A 6,000-nucleotide genomic window follows, 5' to 3' on the forward strand; every position below is an offset into this window, starting at 1 on the left:
TTGTCCCTTGTTTTTTTAAATGAATATCAAAATACTGATTACAAATTCAGTTTGAATTACGCGGTTGTTCATTTTATAATGTAATATAAGAGTTCAACTTATCAATGTACTGACAATGATTAATAGAGTTTCACTTTAATGCGACCGAACGTAAAATCAGAAAGAATAAAAACAAATGGAACGGAAAACTTAAAATATATATTTAATGAAAACGTCTATATTTTATAGTCCTGGTTCAATAATACAATTAACTTTAAACGCACAATAACAAACTGCATTCAAGATGGTTTCAAAAAGGCCAAAAAACTTAGTTTCCGCTGCCCCTCCTGCCCAAGACAAGCGAATGTAGGGGCAGATTGTTTGCCTTATTTTTGAGTGTAGTATGGTGGATGCTCCATATATGCGCCCCAATTCAGTTCCAATTTGAACACACAGACAAGTATCGAGCTTACAGATCGTGTAATAGCCCAACCCGGCAAAAAAACAGACCACAAACAGCATGAACAACAACTAGTATCCATTCGATTCACACAAAGAAGAGGATTTTCTCTTGTTAAACTTTATATAATATTCACTTACGTGCTTACTCACTTACATAATCGTTGCGTTTCTTGAAATAGTAACGTAGTACCCACGAAAACATGTCTGCCCTAACCACAAATCGCAAAAGTTCGATTGAATTAAATAAAAACGTTACTTGCATTATATGTACTACTATATCTTTTTCTCTTAAAAAATCATTGAGACAGTATTATTGCAAAATTTCAGTACTATATGCTTGTGTAAATAAAGTAGCAAAACAACATACTCGTTTAGAAGTAAAATAGCGTAAATATAGGGACTTGGTGTGAATAATTGAACCTAAGTTAATCGAATAATTGAACCGAATTTAAACATTCACAAGTGTTTAAATCAAAGACCTATCAATATGTATGTAGTTTTGAGAACGTTTTATAGACGTTCTTTATTAATTTTGACAAACAACTCAGATATTACATATTAAATACATGTTTCCGCGTAACAAACTTATTCGCCATCAGTTCGTGTATGGACGATTAACGTAATATGACAAACTGATGGCGAGTTTGTATGTTGTTAATGAATGTCAGTGTGGGTCTTTTTCGCATAAACACTCGAGTGGGTATTTTTACCGATTGTTGGTAATATGCTAATAAAAAACATGATTATGTAAGCAGGCCCTTAAGCGCATCTCTAAACCGGCATACGGTGTATCGCCAATCCTTGTATGTTACCCTCTAAATACGCCTATAAAACCCATTTTTATCCACCTATAGTTCTCGAGTCTAAATTTGCATATTGTTCCCCAACTTGTGCTCCCTGCAACACCCATACTTTGCATCTTCCTAAATCTGTCTATGGTGGGTTTTCTTAGTCCGCTAGTGGTCCGTTCTCAAAAATGGTCTATGATGGCTCCTTTAAGTCCGCTTGTGATGCGGTATCCGTATCTGTTCATGATGGCCCTCTATGACGTCTCCTCTAAGTCCGCTTGTGATGCGGCCTCTAAATCTGTCTACAATGATGGCTCCTCTAAGTCCACTGGTGATGCGCCCTCTAAATCTGTTTATGATGGCTTCTTTAAGTCCGCTTGTGATGTGTTTTCTAAATATGTATTTTGGGGCTCCTCTTAGTCCGCTTGTGAAGCGTCCTCTACTCTGTCTTTTATTGTTCCTCTAAGCACGCTTGTGATGCGTCCTCTACATATGTCTATTGTGGATCGTCTAAGTCCGATTGTGAAGCGTCCTCTACTCTGTCTATGATGGCTCCTGTAAGTCCGTTTGTTATGCGTCTTTGAAATATGTCTAGTGTGCGCGCTCAAAATCCGACTGACGTGACACCTATAAACCCGCCTATAGCGCCCGTTCATATGGATCCGTGTACATTGCGCCGTTGGCAGCCGCCATTATTGCTCCATCTACAATTCATTGTACCATCTAAAATCGTTTATGTTGCCACTCTGAATTGCTTTCGGGATTCCCTCGCACTCCGTCTATTATGATCTAAATCAACATAATGTGTCCCATCTCAACCGGTCTATGTTACCTCTCCTGTTGTATCCGCTTTAAACCTGCCCACGGAGTCCCTCTAATACTATACGCTGTACCGCTAATATGATTGTGCTCTTCCTCTTAATCCGCTTGCCATGTCCCTCTAAATCTGCATAAAGTGTCTAATTCATTATGAAAATATTATTTTTCTATGATCACGAGTTAAATACGATCTTACACTGACATGAATAAATTTTCTTTTTCTTTTATGCCACTTTTTAAAGAAAATAATAAACAGATGTTTCCCTTTCGCTTCAAAGTAACCCTTTCTCCCGTGGCTTGCCACAATACATTTCAAAACACAAAATGACGTCAATAGTGTGACGAAATGACGTCATTATACCAGCGAACTTTTCCAGTTAAACTCTTTTACAACGTTAATAAACTGTGAAAAAGCATAAAATATAAAGAAAATTTGTTGGATTCGGTGGAATGTCGATTTTAATTTACTCGTTATCATAGAAAATATATATAAAATTATTTATGATAATCTAAAAATAGAAAAAGGAGTTTCGAAAATTTGTTATTTTCACCGGTGAAAATAACAATTTGTGAATTTTCACTGCTGTTATTTCACTGAAGAAATGTCATATTTTATCATCAGGTATTAAATAATATGATTTAGATCTACTTGCAGTCTTGCAGATTGCAAAACTTACGAACTTACGACCAAGTGGTAAGTGGTTGATTCTCAAGTGTAGGCATGCGCGTGTATTATTCGTTTCTATGAGAGTGCGCGAGTACAGTGTGGTTGTAATTTCTAGTGACTTTTCTCATATAGAATTCTCATCAGTCATCACTCATCATCTGAAGACATTCGTTATGTTTAACCCACAATAACTAATGTGATAGGTAAGCTGTGATAGGAATGGGAAGGCCCCGTTTCAGGTAGGGACCTTTGTATTAGTCATTTCCTCGAAGATGTTTTTCATCTACTTAAGATTCTTACAGTGGAGATTTTCTTTCCATGGAGGTCCAAAAAGGTACCAACGTCATCATGCAGTTTCTAGAAAACATTACGAATGTTTTATTTATGGTACATGACGAAATCATCGAGAAATTTGGTAGAGACCCACGTCGCCTTCATTTCCTATTCAGGGACTGAATAAATGTTATTTGATTGACTTTTCCCCTCGATTTGGCCGAATGAATCATGTTTAAAACAATGCTTTGAGAGTAAATAAATTGTGCAATAACCGCATACATGATTTGTTTGCATGTAAATGGAAGTTGATGTTAAACTAACCAGGGGTCATTCATACCCAAATTGTTCAATTAAGGAATCATAATTGTACACGTTTAGATTTTTCCATATTCAACTTTCCTTTTCCACCGATTTTCCAGGGGGGGGGGGGGGGGGGGGGCGGTGTCAGCTGACCACATTTGCCCCCTGTGCGGACGCTTATATTATTAGGTTCATATTAAATTTGCATCATAGGACTCACATAGGTAAAGAACATTTTACCAGACTTATCGAAAGTCGAGTAAACCAGATCACACTTTGTCATGTTTTTAAAATAAGCTAAAAGTTGGCTCCGCTATATTTGGGAGATAATTTTACTCCAATTTGTAATATCCACAATAGTAATACTATGTTCAGAGTTATAACACAGTCAGACTCACCTAATACAGATCTTAACATGCATGATTGCAATAGGTATGCCATTCCAAGGGTCAAGGGGTCTGGCAAAAAGTCATTTGCTTTCAATGGTTGTTCTCCCTGGAACTCTCTTCCTCAGCATATCAGAGATGTCAAAAGTATTTCATCTTTTAAACACAGTGTTAGGGAGCATTTATTAAGACAGGTAGATTTTTAATATGCATCTCTTTAACATTTCTTACTGTTGATTTAATACGAATGTTAATATAGATTGATTTAGTGTGTCTTATCTAGTTGCTGTATGATTATTTTATAGCATGGCAAATAATTATGTTTAACTTTTAAACACTTAAAATGTGATAACTTCTGCATAGTGTCTAGTCTAGAACTTATCAGAATATATTCTAAGTAAAGGTAAGTGTAACTTAAATATGTCATATGTCTTTCATTATTATATACTGTGATATTATTATATACTGTAATATAAAACGTTGTCTCCTATGTCACACAATATTATATATAAAGGACCACAGTGGAAATAAGGGTTTAATTGCAAACCCTTTATTGTGCAATCCTTAACGTATAATGTTGATTGTCATGGCTTTGTTGAAACATGCAGGTAGTAATTGCTATTTATTGTGTGTATATAACATGCTGTCATGTAAATCTATGCATTTTATGTTGAAATAAATCTATCTATCTACCTACTTCGTCCCAACACCCATGTTCGTCCTACAAAATGCAGCGATATATCGACGAGATAATAAATTGCTCAAGTTTGACTTATTTACAAAACACGAACCCATGATATAGTTGCAAACGTGACTTCGTCTGGGCGCAATCAAATTATGATTTCAGGTCAATCGATTGGGACAATCTAACGTATTTATAGTGTGTGTATGTTCACCGTTGTGCATTCAGTGTATTTTTTCCAGCGTTATTCATTTTTTTTTGCGGTCGCATACGTCGAATATACAACTGTGTAGTGTTGGTGTTTGTAATCGGGTTCCGCAAGTTATATTTCTTAAAGTAATACAAATTATACAAGTTTTTAGCAACAAACCTTAACAGTATTGATGCGTATGCTATTATAAGATGTATCAGTTGTTTAATGAATACAAACCTGTATCTAATATAGAATTCGAAAACACATTTTGTGGAAATACGTTACACAAATCAAAAACAAAGCGTACATATTTCTTTTGAAGATATACTAACCTACCTACGAACCTATATTCCGAAAGCAACATTAGAACAGCATGTTATTATATGCTAGTGTTTTTCCCAGGAGGGCAAAGGGGCATGGCGCATTACTTTCAAAAAGGGCATTTTAGCGCGCAGTTTAGGCAAAAAAGGGCAAAAACGTTCAATGTTATTTGCTCCACGAAGCAGTTGTGGAAAAAATAACATATAAACAAGCACATTTAATGGTAATAGATGTATTTAACTTACTATGATTTATATTAATATATTTACCTTGCAATGTACATTTAAGTTCCATGCTGTTTCAATAAACTGTACAGCACGACAAACATAATAAAGCAATATATGCATATGAATCTGATTATACACAGATCCACTAACATATAAATGAAACCATGTTTGTCTTATCCCATTTTCTAACAATAATCTCGACAGATGATTAAAATAACATTGCGAGTAAATTGATCTCTAACAATATGCAAACACTCGTTTCCGTGACATACATCCACCGAGTAGATTACAAATAAATAAATTATGTTGTTGCTATCTAAAACATTTTTATGCATCGTTGATTATCACAGACATTTCATTTATTCCTTCTTAATGTATAATCTCCATCGTTCGTTTACGACGTTATTTGCCATTTTTGCCGAGTCACAATTTAATTCTGGTTACATTACACTAAATCATTGTGTATCCCTCCGTGGTCCATTCGAAAGTAGTGCCTATTTCTAAAGAGTTCCTTTTCTCTTCTTGAATATAAGCCATTTAACAATGTGAGACATGACTTTTGTGGTTATTTGTAATATCCTGTATGTGTCTGGAGTACTTTGATGCCTTGGATTGGAAGCTAACTTAAAAGATGAACTTTTGAGGGTGTGTTTTCTATTGTGTGGGGCTTTTGTCGAAATTAGGATTCCGAAACACGTTTTTCTACGGTGGGTTCATTCGACATCGATTTACTTTCTTAGAAGTTGCGAGACGGTATGTTTTTGATTGCAATTATTGGAAGATGACAGATCCATCTTTAAAATGATACCAGGTTCGGAAAAATTGATACGTCGGAAAGGCAAGAAAAATGCTGTGAAAGTTGTCAGTTTTATAATGGGACCCTATGGGAATCGGAATTAG

Source organism: Dreissena polymorpha, chromosome 5, assembly GCF_020536995.1.
Source record: "Dreissena polymorpha isolate Duluth1 chromosome 5, UMN_Dpol_1.0, whole genome shotgun sequence".
In the NCBI taxonomy this organism is placed as follows: Eukaryota; Metazoa; Mollusca; class Bivalvia; order Myida; family Dreissenidae; genus Dreissena; species Dreissena polymorpha.